The sequence below is a fragment of the Lagenorhynchus albirostris genome, chromosome 10, assembly GCF_949774975.1.
Source record: "Lagenorhynchus albirostris chromosome 10, mLagAlb1.1, whole genome shotgun sequence".
Classification (NCBI taxonomy): domain Eukaryota; kingdom Metazoa; phylum Chordata; class Mammalia; order Artiodactyla; family Delphinidae; genus Lagenorhynchus; species Lagenorhynchus albirostris.
The window spans coordinates 102,934,369-102,950,481 of NC_083104.1; the positions used below are offsets into that span (position 1 = coordinate 102,934,369).

The 16,113-nt window shown below is 46.6% G+C and overlaps 1 long non-coding RNA gene across 1 annotated transcript; it reads right to left on the minus strand.

Moving 5' to 3' along the window:
- Positions 1–586: 586 nt before the first annotated feature.
- LOC132528265 (uncharacterized) lies at positions 587–14,715 on the minus strand. The gene is made up of 3 exons (XR_009543151.1): positions 14,329–14,715; positions 14,046–14,192; positions 587–3,780 (listed from the first exon to the last, which is right to left on the minus strand). It is a non-coding gene; the product is annotated as an uncharacterized LOC132528265 (long non-coding RNA).
- Between the last annotated feature and the right edge of the window lie 1,398 nt (positions 14,716–16,113).

The window sequence follows — 16,113 nt, forward strand, 5'->3', positions numbered from 1 at the left end:
CCCACAGACGTCCCTACGTCTCAAGCCCGTCTAACGTAAGTAGAGCGTTTGAAACGGTCAACACTGGGGCACATTCTCAGATCATTTAAAGCACCAGCGACGGCACACGTCCCCCCGGTGTGGTTACAGCACATTTCTCCCTCCGATGTCTGTCTCTGCCCAGTGCATGAGGCAGTGGCCCCAGCCACGGCCGAGTTCTCATGGTAGTGACAGCAAACGCGACTTTGAAATGTGACATCTGTAAAGGCAGGCCTACCCTGGGACAACCGTTTCTATTTCTTCCTTATTTCTTTGGTTAACGGACTCAGTTTACCTGGGAATTTGCACAAATGGCACAGGCCAGGATGCAAACACGCCCACCTCCATCTCCCCCCAACCCCGATCTATGTAGTACTGAAAACAAAACAGAGCTTAGCTAAGAAAGACTGTTACGATATTGAGTGACTGATTATTCCAGAGTTCCTGATTTTGTTTTGTTTTGTTTTGCGGTTGTTTCCCTTTCAGTGGAAGGCCCTCTCCCTTGAAGGCTCCTTTTCTTCTGCTGGTCTGGTTAAAGCCCAAACAGCACTGGTCTTTACACCCCAAATGTGCCTTTGTATTTCTTACCCCCCTGTGGTGCTAAGGATGTTGCCTGATGACAAGGGCTCCCGCGTGCTGACTCCCAGGTGGGAGAGTAGGAGGGAGGGGCCATGATTAGTGCAGACACTGCTAAGAATGGGGTAATTTTTCAGCCATGCCCAGATTCTATACAAAGGTGCATTTTAGAGATAGGAAAACAAATGAATAAACCTGAAGAGATAAGATCAGTGCCCTGGGGCTGGATTGAAGCAACAATGGGACAACCGGTAGGAAGTCTGCCTCTGGGGAGTCCCAGGCCTGGAAATCAGGGAGGGATCCAGGGCTGGGGCCTGTCTCTTCATTCTGTTTTGAGGCAGGATGTGATAAAGGCCTCTTTCATTATTTTGGTTCACTTTGCCTGTCCTCAATTGCTTTCTATTGGATTCTCCTTCAATTTTACCTTGAGTTCAGTTTTGTTTGATGGAGAAATAGCGCTAGAATTAAAACTCTGACATGGAAAAGAGTTGTCTTTGTTTTGTTCCTGGATCAGATAAAACCATTACACGGCCATCACCAGGGGCTATGGTTTGGGACCCTTTCTGCCTCTTTCCTTTCTTCACCTTCTCCTCACACGCTGCCTGAAATCCTGAATCCAGAAGTTGTCATGTCCTCATCAGTTGTTCTTTGCCTATTTTATAAATTCCCCAAAGTCAGAGCATGTTATCCTAGCCTTCCTTTGGGTGACATTGGATAAAATAACTGTGCTCGTTGGAAGCTCCCTCACTGCCTCTCCTGGTTGGCAGCCTGGCCTCTTTACTCGAGGCCCATGTTTCATCACTACAGATGATGGGGGCCCCAGGCCTCCACCTACCCTGCACACAGACAGACAGGAATTTTGTCCGTCCACCATCTACTCAGCCCCCGGCACGACTCCAACAACGTCGTGTGTGTGTGTGTGTGTGTGTGTGTGTGTGTGCACGCGTGTGTGCGTGTGTATGCGCACCACGGGGCAGAACATAATACAAAGATAGCGTTGTCTTTGCCCTTCGAGAACTTACAAGTTAGTAGGGGTCGACAAGATGGCCGCATGAAAACAAACGAGCAAACGGGAAAGTGGAAATGAGAGAGTAGGAAGAAGGACAGCAGTGACAACAAGAATTGTTGACTGATTATTAATTAATTGTCAGACATTGTACTAAGCACACTGAGGGCAATATCCTATTTAATCCTCCCCTCACCCTCGTAAGTTAGGTACTGTTATCAGTCGCATTTTACAGAAAGGACGGCAAAGGCTCTGAAATGTTACGCAACTCAGCCGGCATTGCGTGGCTCCCACTTACAGGTGTCGCGTGGCTCTGGGGCCCGAGCTGGGAGCCGATGCTCCGTTGTCCTTGCTGTGGGCGCAGTAGAACCCCAAGGCAGGGACGGGTCAGGAAGCCCCACAGGTAGAGGCTGCATGGCTGAGCTGGGCTCTGACAGTTACTGTGAGTTCAGAAGGCAAAGGAAGGACGTCTCATAGGGCAGGTGGGAGGAGGGGTGAGGGCCTTAGGAACAGGGACAGCAAATCCAGGAAAGGTTGGGTCAGGGGCCTGGGCCCAGGGGGAGGTGCGGGACGTGGGCTCCATGGGGGCTGGGTGGGCTCCGAGCCCGAGGCCTGGGGCAGGTGTCCTGGCTGGGCCGGAGCCTGTGGGATGAAGCAGTGGGAAATCCCCCGGTTTACTCCGACGTTTGGTTTAGTTCTCCTTTTGGAGATTCCTTTTCTTTCGTGGTCACTTTAGTTATGTTCACTTTTGTGAGCAATGACTTTGAAATCCTGACTCAGAGCAGGAGACGGCCGGAGACGGCGGTGAAGAAGGGAAGACCAGAGGTTTCCCCCGAGGCCCCGCTCTGGTGTCTGAAGGGTGGCTCTACTGCCAGAACGGGAAGAGGAGCCAGGGTGAGGGAGGATGACCTCAGTTTTGGACACTTTGGATCCGAGTTGGCATCAGGAAAGTCCAGCAGAGTCGTCCAGCCGGCCGCGGGGGTACGAGGTCAAGGCTGAGGAGACGGACGTGTTATTTTCTTTCTCCTCATTTCCAAGAAGTTCCACGCTCTCACTCCCACACCTTGCTTTGGTTTTATTTTCCTTTCAAAAATGGCTACCAGATTTTCCCAGAACCATCCAGGTCCTTCCAGAATCCCAGCCCCCTTCTAGCTCTGCCTTCTAGCTCTGCCACCTTCTAGCTCTGTCTCCTCCGCGAGCCGGTAACACTGTCCTCCGGGGAAAACGCCGCTGGGCCCTGCCAAAACGTCTCTCCTTGGCGGCCAAAGATGGCGGCACCGTTGGCACGGAGGGAACCTGACTCAGCCAGGCCTGTAGGGATGCACCGTCCCTCCCGTGGCTGCCAAAATCGCAGCAGACATAGACGGTGACGGTTTCCGCCCACAGATAACCTTGCGTGTGGCTGACAGCTGACCGGGCCGTGGGTCCCGCCAGGCCCGCTGAACTCACTCTGAAAGCATGGCCTCTGTGCGCTGGCCCGAGCCTGGGCATGTCCCCGAGGCTGTGGGAGCCGTGGTCACACCGTCGCAGACACCCCGTCCCCTCAGCAAGCCCGCCGAGGCCTGGAGGACTCAGTGAAAGGCCTCAGCCCCTGCTCAGAGCGCTCTTCTGAGCAGGGGCTACAGGAGCTCGCGGTTTACGGGGCGACCTGGAGGTGGAGATGAGGGAGACTCCCCGCGAACCAGGCTGGAAGGGGCCACTGGGGGCCCCGAGGTGGCCGCCCGGCCTGTGGGTTGGTCCAGATACAGGGGCAACGGGCACCCGGGCTGAGGCACCCCAGAGGCTGGCTCCCCCCGTCTTCTTGTTTCAGAGGTAAAACTCCGAAGCCCAGGTAGGTCTGGTACCGTGTTCAAGTGGGAGGACAAGTGAGGATTTTGGCCCAAGTCTCTGGAAGCCCCTGGCAAATTCTTTTCCAAAGATTCAGGAAGTGAGGTGGATGCTCTCAGATGCTGGGGTTGCTTCCTGAGAATGGAGCCCCGGTGCTGGGGGGCTCAGAGGAGGCTCAGACCCCTCCTGGCCAGGTGTTTGTGGACCCTGAGCAGGCCCCATTTCTCTAAACTGTTGAGGGGCAGGATGTCAGGCTCCAGGCAGCGGCTGCGGCTCCCCCGAAAAGAAGTTTCTCATCCACAGGCTGCTCCCCGGGTACTTTCTTCTCATCTACGATGTCAGAGGACCCAAATCTACAGGGTAAAAAAAGAGAGCAGTTCAAATGTCAGCAGATGTCTCATCAGAGACCATGGAGGCCAGAAAGAAGTGGCACAACACGTTTGCAGTGATTAATTAAAAACTGTTAGCCCAGAATTGTACATCAAGTGAAAATATCCTTCAAGTATTAAGGGGAAATTAAGATATTCACAGATGAAGGAAAATGAAGATAATTTTCCAGCACCAGAATTACTCTAAAAGAATAGCTAAAGGAGGTTCTCTAAAAAGTAAGAAAATAGAAGAGGACTCTTGAAACATCAGGAAGGAAGAAAGAGCAAGAGGGAGAGTGAAATATGGATAAATACATTTTCCTTCTCCTCTTGAATTTTCTAAATTATGTTTGATGATTGATGTGATTTTTAAGTTGCCACTAAGATCAAGAACAAGGCAAGAATGTCTTCTCTCTCAACTCTCAGAAAACACAGAACACAGTGCTGGAACTTCTAGCGAGAGCAATATGGCAAGAAGATGAAAAGAAAGGCACACAGATCAAAGGAGAAAAAATAAAACTGTCTTTATTCATATATAATACGAGGCTCTATGTAGCAAATCCCAAGGAACCTTCAAAAACTCCTAACCTAATAATACTAATAAGCTAATAAACTAATAAGAAAGTTCAGCGAGGTCACAGTGTATAAGACCAACATACAAAAATCAGCTATATTTCTCTATACTAGCAATGAACCTGTGGGCACCAAAATTAAAGATAAAATTCCATTTTTAATTGCTAAAAATAAGTTCTTCAGTGTAAATATAACAAAAACATGTGTAGGACTTGTATGCTGAAAACTACAAAATGATAACTAAAGAAATCAAAAAAGAGCTAATAATTGGAGAGACATACTATGTTCATGAAGTAGAAGATCCAACAAAATAAAGAAGTCAGTTCTCCTCAAATTGATGTACAAATTGTAGTAGACTGAAGGAAGTCCTCAAAGATCTAGTTCTTCATTCCTGGACCTGTGAATGTTACCTAATATACAAAAGGGAATTTTGCAAATGTGATTTAACTGAGGATATTGAGATTGGGAGATTATCCTGGATTATTCTGTGGGCCTTAAATGTCATCACAAGTGTCCTTATAAGACATAACCAGAGTGATACTCGACACAGGCGAGGAAGTAGGATATATGATGATAGAAACAAGAAGTGGGATGATGTGCTCTGAGGAGGGAGGAGGGCATCACAGCCACTAGAAGCTGAAACAGGCAAGGAGCAAATGCTCCCTCTATAGCTGCCAAAAGAAACCAGCCCTGTCAACACCTTGACTTCAGCCTCACGACACTGATTTCAGACTCTGTCCACCAGAACTTTTAGAGATTAAATTCATGTTGCTTTTGCTTTAAGCCACTAAGTTTATGGTGACTTGTTACAGCAGCAAGAGAAAACTAATACACAGGTTTAATGAAATTCCTACCAAAATCCCAGCAAGATTTCTTTTAGATATAGATGAGCTTATTCTAAGTTTATATGAAAAGGCAAAGAAAATAGAATAGGTAAAAACAATTTTAAAAAGAAAAATAAAGTGGAAGAAATTAATCTACTTGATTTCAAGATTCCATATAAGCTACAGTAATCAAGACTGTGTGATATTAGGGGATTGACAGGCATGTAAATCAATGTAACTGAAAAGAGAACATAGAAATTGATCTGCATAATTGATCCAAACAGATATACCCAGCTGATTTCTGACAAAGGTGCAAAGGCAATTCAGTGGAAGGACGGCCTTACAGGAAATAGTGCTGGAGCAAGGGGACGACCGTAGGCAAAACAAAGTGAACCTTGACCTAACCCTCACACCTTATACAAAGTCAACTCAAAATAGATCATGGACTTAAATGTAAAATTATAAAACTTCTCGAAAAAGACATAGGAGAAAATCTTGAGGAACTAGGGCTAGGCAGAGTTCTTAGGCTTGTTGCCAAAAGCACGATCCATAAAGGAAAAGAATGCTAAACTGGACTTCATCAGAACCAAGAACGTTTACTATGTGAAAAGAACGAAAAGACAAGCTACAGCCCGGGAGAAAACATTTGAACACCACCTGTCTGACAAAGAACTCATACCTATAAAAGACTCTCAAAACTCAACAGTAACCAAAATACACGATCCAATTAGAAAGCGGACAAAGGTCGTAAATGGCGCTCCTGGGCATTTATCCCGGAGAAATGAAAACTTATATCTATACACACAAAAAACCTGTACCTGAAACGTTCACATCGTTTTATTTATAATAACCCCCAAACTGAAAACAACCTCCGTGTCCTTGAATGGGTAAATGGTTAAATAAATTGTGGTGCGTCCATACCATGAAACACTACTTAGCAATTAAAAAAAAAACCAACGCAACTATTAATACGTGCAATAGCCTGAATGAATCTCCAGAAAATTATAGTGAGTAAGAAAAGTCTAATCTCAAAATGTTAATACTATATGATTGTATTTATATAAAATTCTGGCAATGACAGAGATATAGAAATGGAGAACAGATTAGCGGTTGCCAGGTGGCAAGAAGGGTGGGGGAAGAGAAGTGGGTGTGGCTATAAAAGGGCAATACAAAGGATCCTTGTGGTGACAGAGATGTTCTATATCTGACACTATTGATATCAACATGCTGATTGTGATAAAACTTCCAGAAAAAAAGTAGGAGAAAATCTATGTGACATGAAACTGGTGAGTTTTCAGATACAAAACTAAAGTGTGGTCTGTGAAGGAAAGAAATTGATAAGTTTGACTTTATTAAAATTTAAATCTTCTTCTCTGTAAGAGGCACTCTTGAGAATAGAAAGACAAACCACTGCCAGGGAGAAGATATATGCAAAACATACATCTGATAAAGGACTTGTATCCAAAATATACAAAGAACTGTTAAAACTCAACAATATAAAACGAGCAACTCAATTTAAAATGGGCAAAAGATCTGAACAGACACTTTACCAAAGATGATACGAAGACGGCAAATAAGCATATGACTATATGCTCAACACCATTTGTCATTAGGGAAATACAAATTAAAACAACAATGAGGGACTTCCCTGTGTGTCCAGTGGTTGAAAATCTGTCTTGCAATGCAGGGGACACGGGTTTGATCCCTGGTCAGGGAACTAAGATCCCACGTGCTGCAACTAGAGAGAAGCCCACACACTGCAACAAAGAGCCCATGCACTGCAACTAAGACCTGACACAGCCAAAAAAAATATGTATAAAAGAAGAAATACTATTAAAACAAAACAAAAAAACGAGATACCACTTTGTACTATAGGAGTGACTAAAATCTAAAAATTAACCATAGTAACTGCTGGTGAGGATGCAGAGCAAAAGAAATTCTCGTTCATTGCTGGGAGGAATGGAAAATGGCACAGGTACTTCGGAAGACAGTCTGGCAGGCTCTTACAGCAGTCTTACCATATGATCCAGTAGTTCTACTCCTAGGTATTTATCCAATTGATTTGAAAACTTATGCCCACACTGAAACCTGAACATGAATGATTACAGGAGTTTTATTCACAAGTGCCCCAAACTGGAGAGAACCAAGATGTCCTTCAGCAGTTTAACGGATATAAAAATGCCTACGGAAAGAACCAAGATGTCCTTCAGCAGTTTAACGGATATAAAAATGCCTACGGAGTATCCATACAATGAAATACTCTTCAGTGATAAAAACGAATGAGCTCTCAAGCCAAAAAAAGACATGGAAGAACCATACATGCATATTTCTAAGCAAAAGAAGCCAGTCATAAGAGGCAATGTACTGTATGATTCCATTATATGACGTTCTGGAAAAGATAAACTATAGAGATAATAAGCAGACTAGTGGTTTGGGGTGGGGGGAGGTTGAATAAGTGAGACAGGGAATTTTTTAGAGTAGAGAAAATATTCTGGTAGATAATGACTATGCCTTTGTCCAAAGTTAAAGAATTTTACAGCAGAAAGAGTGAACCCTAATGTATTAAAATTTAAAAAACATTTAATAGGTTAGGGCCTAGGATGGAATGCAGACTTTGACAAGAGCATCTAACTGTATTATGAAGTTTTGAAACACCTCACAGAGGGAGATGGGGGGAGGGTTCTGACCTAAGCAACTTTGAAAGTGAATGGATTACTCAAGACTAAAGGCAGAAGGACCTGCAGTTAGCACCGTCCTCTAGTTGAGGAAGTTGTTTCCAATGAAGTTACAGGTGAACAATTCTGAAACCTCCATATATGTGTCCAGAATTGAACAAATAAGAAAGTGGATGACAGGTGGTAGCAGCCAGGTTTCTTACTACTGGAGCGGGAAGTTATAGACAAGCAAGGGGAAGAGGCTAGAACGACCTATGCCGTGATAGATTAGAGCTGGATACATCAGTATGAACCCACGTTTTGCTTAACATAAATACAGATGGATATATGTATACAGAAATATTTAAAGAGACGTATAAATACACAGGTTAGTACACACATGTATTTCCATGCTCTGTTAGCTGAGAGGGCTGGGAAGCAATGACACCCCAGAAGAAATGAGCACACTTAGTATCCAGGCCTTGGTTTCTAAGATCTTCATTGGAAGATCTTCTTCAACAAAATGAACCAGTGCTCCTTGGAGAAACGGCTGATTCTAGGACTGGGGCAGGAAACACAAAAGATGATCCTGGAGCATCTTTTAGGGCCAAAGTGCCCCAAAATAAAATCCCCAGTGATGGGAATATGTCAAAGGGACATAGGAGCCAAGTGAAAGGACTCCCAATGGCCAAATCTGGAACAATCTGAGCAAAAAAATAAACGAGGTAGTGCTGGATTAGAACCTAAAGTGCAAGATAAATATGCACGAGTCCATACTGATGTAGATACGTGGTTGAATACATACATAAATGGAGGAGAAGAGATTAATCTCTCACGCAGAGGAATTCCGAATAATAGACGCTCTGCTCTCAAGGAGGTGAGCGCAGCCCCTCACGCCCTAAGCAGGCTGTGCGTGGCGACTGCCTTCCAAAGAGTGCTGGTTGAAAGGGGAAGAAATAGAGCAACTTTGCAGGAGAGAAACCTGCAAAGCACTACAAGTCAACATCACAGTGACAGGTCATGTTGATGATATGTACCCTGGACACGGTATATAAGAACAGCACTTCCCTTCCATGGTCAGTGCTCCTCGGAACAGTCAAGGTCATCCAAAACACAAGGAAAGTTGAGACACTGTCACCGTCAAGAAGGGGTTTCAGAGACATTATGACTCAATGTAATGTGTTATCTGGATGAGATCCTGGAACAGAAAAGGGGCATTAGGTAAAAGTTCAGGAAATCCAACTAAACTATGGGCTTCAATGAATAATAATGTATCAATGTTGGTTTATAGAGGAAACTGGAGGTCGACTTATGGGAACTCTCTGGACTTATGGGGAGACCCGTGAAAACATCCAAACAAAAAGAAAAGAAAAAAAAGGGAGGTGAGGATTTAGTCCACTCTCCCTTACCCACAAGGCCTAAGGACAGAGCAGGGCCGGCTCCCCTGTAGCTGCGGCAGGACGCGCCCTGGAGAAGGGATTCAGTAACTGCAGGTTTTAAGTGTCTGCCCGCCCTGTGTGAAACTAACACTCATTCAGCCAACTCTCCCTCAGAACTTTTCTGTCCATCTACATCTATTCCATAATAAAAATTTATTTAAAAATTAAAAGAAAAAAGTTAATAAGCTATCCTTTCTGAAAAGGCTAATACGTATTTATACTAAAGTTGAGCCAATAAGGTAGCTTTTAATGATAGATGTTTATAAAGTTAATCCTAAAGACATATCTTTTTATACACGTTAACAAATTACCTATCTATATATCTATCTTTTTTTTTTTAACTTGTAATTTGAACCTGACCCCAAGTTCAGGCACTATGGATACAAAAGTGAGTAAGAAATTATCCCTGCTCTCAAGAAATGCAGATTTCCTTCACCTTGTGCTTGAATTTCTACAGCTCTGGTTGTCCAGGTAGGGTGAAAATGATGCATGCTCTCCTTTGCAAGGCCAGAGTCACACAGTATTCTGAGCCTGACGTTTTGTGGACTTTTTGTTTTGCTTTTAAAATATTGGTTAGAATTCCAAAATTTTTCAACCTGTGTGGCAAGAGAGCAGAAACCTCAGTGATGTCATGGCATCACATATGTCTTGGCCTTCAGCTCTCTGATAGACATCCTGAATCACATCAGGCTGTAGGCAGTTTTCCATGGTTTCTAAAGAGACTTTTATTAACCTAGTGTGATGTTTACATTTCTATCAGTGTTCTGTTTTTTCTATGTCATTGTGACTCTCCAGATTCAGTGTAGCAAGCCAGGCCCATGCCTAGCACATTTGCACATCATGTAGTAGAAAGGTTTTAAAACCCTCTCCTGTGTCAGAACTCCTTAGGGGCCAGGGGAAAGGCTTAAATTTACTGGTCACTGGAGTCAGAATTTGTTTGAACAGTGCCTCTAGTTTTTCAGGAAGGGAAGGGAAGGGAAGGAGGGAAGGGAAGGGAAGGGAAGGGAAGGGAAAGGAAGGGATGGAGGGAGGAAGGGAAGGGAAGGAGGGAAGGGAAGGGAAGGGAAGGGAAGGGAAGGGAAGGGAAGGGATGGAGGGAAGGGAAGGGAAGGGAAGGGATGGAGGGAAGGGAAGGGAAGGGAAGGGATGGAGGGAAGGGAAGGGAAGGGAAGGGATGGAGGGAAGGGAAGGGAAGGGAAGGAAAGGGAAAGGATGGAGGGAAGGGAAGGGAAGGGAAAGGAAGGGATGGAGGGAGGAAGGGAATGGAAGGGAAAGGAAGGGATGGAGGGAAGGGAAGGGAGGGGAAGAGAAGGGAAGGAGGGAAGGGAGGGGAAGGGAAGGAGGGAAGGAACCAGCATGGCTCTTAGAGTCCGTGTGGCATCTCTCCCAACTCTGCCTTCAGTGATGTCATGTGGTAGCTGGAAATCGACCAGGTGGGAGCTTTCCACCATGGAAACTGGCAAATTCTGCTAACCTGGGTCTCCACCCCCACCCTCTCCCCGCACTGCCCCCCAGCCCCCGAGAGCCAGCTATTAGACACTTGCAGCACCCTGCTGCTGAGGGACCACAGCCAGCTCTCCTTGAGGAAAAGATTTCTGAACTTCACATGGTAATGGTCTCCATATCCTTAGGAGAATGGACCTTCTAAGGGGAAATAAGACTGTCATTGACTTGCTTAAGGCACTTTGCTTTGCTCTTAGGATAGACACCTTAACGTGACCTTTAAGGCCCTGAAGGGTTTGGCCCCATCTGTCTCTCTCATTGGGTCTCATCTAGGGTGGGGTGCTTTTCCCAGGAACCTTGGCCTCCTTTCCATTCCTTGAAAGCGCCACGCTCCCCTCTGTGGTGGGGTCTGTGCACACCCTAACCCTTACATGTAGTTGTGCCGGGACGGTCCCAGTTTAGCACTGACAACCCCGCATCCTGGGAACTCATCAAGCCGCAGGTAAACACTCTGCTCCTGTGGAAAGGTTCTTCCTTCCGTTCATCTCGTTACTCCTGGTCAGAGCAGAGAGGCTTCCCCGACTCCCTTGCCTAACCCATGCCCTCACCCAGACAAGGCTAACCCCCCCGTTTCGCTTTGCCAGCCCCAGTTCACGGTACAGCACTTACTGTGGAATTAATTGTAAACTCATTCCTGTGACTCTTTGATTCATATCTGTCTCCCCCACGACACAGCGATTTGCTTAGTGTTACAGCCCTAACTCGTGGCCCAGAGCTCAGCATCCAATAGGTACCGACATATTTATTGAATAAATCAATGAATAAAGGAACTCCCCACCCAACGATCTTTCCACGGTGTGACAACACCCCTGTGGATTGGAACACAGAACAGCTTAAAGGTGGGAGAGGGGAGAACAGAACCAATGGCTCTCATTGGATAAAAAAGCAGAGGAACAGAGCTTTCAAATGGTTTTTAAAGGTATGCAAGAGAGCTGGGAATGCGTCAAAACCAAATTTCTGTCCTCTTTACAATTTGTGCCGGTAGCAAGCCCTGAACCTGGCAGGTACGGCCCGTGTAGTTCAAGGCGTCAACATCTGACCCTTGCATCTGGACACACACATATGCTTTCGTTTGGGGTAAGGCTACACTCCTATTTGAGGCTTATTTTGTAATGTTTGATCCACCGCAATATAATTGAAATGGAAAAGCATCTCGTTTTAGAACCGCAAGCCCATACTGAAGCACATCCTTTACACAGAAGGCCTGTGTGAGCAAGGGCCCCAGCTGGTTGCAACTGCGCTCCCAGCACCGCTCGAAGCCCCAGACACACGTCCACCCCCGGAGGTCCCGGCAAGGACTCTGGGAGGTGTAACCCCACGCACACGATCATTCACTGACAACCGTGATTAATTAGCGTTGAAGCGGGAGCAGTAAACGCTCTCTGTTTGAGGCTTGTTTCTTCATTCATTTTCCATGTCCCCCAGTTAGGCAATGCTCATGGGTGGGAAGTGCTTTTGCTTTAAGGAATCAGTTAAAAATCAAACGGCTCATTTTGCACACTGTGAGGAAAAGCGGTCCTCCCCACCCTAAAATTGCCTCACCCATCCCATCACCGCCCGCCTGCTGGAATCACAAGACATGGTGCCAACTGGCAAGCATGGGGGTGCGTTTTTAACTCACGGGGGAGTGGAGCGAGGAAAACATTTTTGTAAGGCTGTTTAAAAGTTATTTGCAAGGGAAACAATTAAAAAAATGTGTGGCCGTTCTCTTGATGTTGAAGAAATGCTATATCCAGCATCCAACTCCAGTGGGCCAATTCTCTCCTGCAGGATTTATGGGACCAATACTGCCCAGCAGACAGAAATCTACATGGAAACATGTTTCACGATAACAGAACTGTAATAAGAATAATACCCCAAATGCCCAGACAGTTTTATAGCGCTCTGGTCATGGAATTCCACTTTCTCTTTGGAGCCCTCGGGATGATAAATATGTCTGTGTACATCACCGCCAGAAGCTGCCTGGTGACCAGCTGTCAGGATGGCCCAGGCTGGGCCTTCAATCTTCTAAAATTAGCTGGGAATACCATGTCTCCACAGGCACATGTGTCACATCTCGAGATGGATACTTAGGTTTCTACTCAGAAATCCCTACGTCTTGTTCAGTGAATCTGCAGTTCACGAAGAGTCCCCCCATCTATACCCACCGACAGGCCACAGGGTGAGTTCAGTCTTAAACACTGTCGTGGGAAGGTTTCATTCTGATGCTTCTTTGGGGTGGAGACCCTTTATAAACTCAGAGGCGGGGGGTCTAGATGGACATCAATGTTCTGACGTGTTGCTGTCTCTGACTTCTCTTCTTCATGTTCTTCTATTTCAGGAGCCAGCACGGGGCTTTCTGTGCGCACAAATCAGTGCCAGAAGGATCTTGTCACAAGAGGCTCTCTGCGGTTCACAGCGGGGGCTGAGGAAGCACACGTCAAGCTCTGTCTTCACTCTGAGCTGATTCACACGTGGGCCGTAGCTGCTTCAGGACTGGTGTATCTGCACCACTCTCCACATAAGGCCTCCAGGACAACCAGCCAATCGCAGCACCATTCCTCTTGAGACTAAATACAACCTCAGAATCTTTCTCAACCCAGTGCCCCAGAAAGCAACCACCAATCCATTAAATGAGCTCAGCGTTGAAACTACGTGCCACTCCGTGGTCTATATATTTAGACTCTTAAACAAAACAGAACAAATTACTTCCTAAGACAACTGGCTCTTGGGGGGAAGAACTTTGTGTGATCCATTGTTTAAAAATAACCCATTATTCACTTCTGATGCATTCCCACCATGTCTGTGTTCCCGCTGTACTTTACTGGAGCTGTTAGTGTTACTTATGCCGTCGTATGAAAGAGTGTCTGCATTTTCTTCCAGGCGAGTCCCTTGAATTCGAGGGTACCAGGCTCCCTCCGTTACTCCCGACGTATGATGGGAATATTACTGATGCTGAATAGATGCTCAGTGAGTTGAAATGAAAGCATTTAGATGATTTACCCAACCACAGCCCTGTGTTTCTGGAAGGGAAGGAAGCTAAACGCTTTTGGGATTCCAGGAAGCACTTATGTCAGGGGACGAAACCAGGGATGGCAAAGTGCAAGGGTAGGGGCTAGGGCTTGCAAGCACTCTAACTGCAATCAGAACCAAGAACCAGTGCCTCAAAATGCAGCTGCTAATTCAAGGTTTATCCAAACCCAGGGAATGCTTTGGTCAGCAAAACTGGACCCAAAAACATCTCCTGAGAACAAGCCGTCTCATAAGATTTCCGTTACCTGCTGCTTCCAGGCGGACTGAAAATACCTCCGGGCCGCCTTTCCAGCGGTGGTTTTGGCACTTTTTCTTCCAGACGGAGCCCACAAGGGCAGGAGTGCACAGAACTCAAATGTCCTGGGAGGAGAGTTGATTAAATGTTTTCAAACCTCAAAAAAGGAAAAAAAAAGAAAAAATCAGTTCAGGTAGAGTTCAAGTTTGGGGGTCAAGCTTCAGGGACCCCTGGGACTCTTTTGTAGGGAGGCCATTAACTTACTTCTTGAAATGGTACCCTGGAGGGCTTACCGGGGCAGCAGTCAGCGCGCAGCACCGCCCTCCTTTGTTTTGTGTGGTCCGCCCGTCACAAAGTGACCCAGAATCACGCTGCCCTCCTTCTGCTGCAGGAAGACGCGAGCCAAGTCACAGAGAGGGTCGCCTTCATCCCGAGGCAGAGGCCGACTTTCTCTTCCACTCCCCTCTGCTTTCCTCTTGAAATCAGAGCTTCAGATGGCTGACCCTGGCACAGATCTGCTTTTCCTGGGGAGATAGGATCGTTTCAAGCTGCTTTTCCACATGAAAACCTTTAGAGGCCCTTGATGACACTACCACCGCCCGCCCAACGCTGACAGATGAAGCTGGAAGAAACAATCCAGTGTGTGTTTGAAAACCAAGACGTTCCAAGGTTTCTACCTCGTTTTGAGCCCTTTCCAGCTGCTGTCCAGTGCGGCCGGCTCCTGCCATGGATGCGATTTTCCTGAATAGGAAATCAGGCTTCATTTCCCCTCGAGTGCCAGGATAATGCAAGGAGAGGCGGCTGGGGACATGCGGAGCGCCGCGCCACCAGGGCCCCTCCCTCCGGCCCCCGCCCCTTCTCTTTGCTTTTCGCTTCTCTTCTGCGTTTTACTCTCTGCAAAGGGGCTACGGATTTTGATTACTTCTTCCAAAAGAAGGCTAACAACTTTACCGCCTAAGATGATGACATGATAACAACTGAAAAAGACTAGGAGGACGACACCCAAGCCAGTGCCCGGGTCCTGATGGGGAGGACGTCTTCCAGGCAGAGCCGGGGGAGAGGGGGCCTGACAGAGATGCTCTGAGGCCTCTTCACACCCCGGCGTCTTGCTCACTCACGATCCATTCACCAGAGGCTCCTGGAATTACGTGCACTTTGTGAGAAATACAGAGAGGAGTGTAGGTTCCTCCCCCGCCCCGTCCAGTAGAACCCCTGTCCCGAATAAAGGAAAATAATAATAGTAAAGAGCTTGTGTCCCTGTCAGAAAATATATCTGCATCTTGCTTTACAAGGACTAACTTAACCAAACAGGAAAGCAGATGTCAAATCTTACAAACAGAGGTCTGGTTTCTTGTCCCAGGAGCTCTGCGTGAGCTCAGAAAGGGAGAGAGGGCTCTGTCCTTAAGCTGGGGTGAACAGATGGATAGCTTAGGAAGGCACGTCTCATTCAGTTCTACATTTTGAATATATGTGTGTGTGTATATACACACACACACACACACACATACATAAACCATATATACATGAAACACACACACATATGCATGTGTATGTGTGTATCATTTTTTTCTACCTGAATTCCTTAAAATATAATTCTAGAAAGAAGGAGAAAGGGCTATATAGCAGATGACTTTAAAAATGTTCTATCTGAGTAAACTCCTTGCTGTAACACCGTGTGGTGAGGCAGCGGCGGAATGGAACTCAGGCGTCCACTAATTCCCACCCCCCTCTCACATTCTGGCCACGGTAGAGCTTTGCCTGCTGTGTCAGGTTAATTTAGCCTTTGCGGCTGCAAATTAAAGCTTCATTCTGAAAAGAGGGAGCTAGTGGATGAGGTGGCGAGAAGGAATAGGAGTTTTAGCGACATCGGCATCGACTTGGCCACGTCCATGGCTGCCACGCCAGGAAGGCGCCCACGTCCGTGGCTCTTTCCGTGGCTGGTGCGTGCAGTGCAGCTGCCGTGCTCCAGGCAGGACCTGTCGTGTTGTCATGTGAAGGCGACAGGATTGTACTCGGAGCAGCCCAGGACCTGTTGAACAGGAGCCCCACAGAGACAGAAGACAAAGCCCCAGAACACC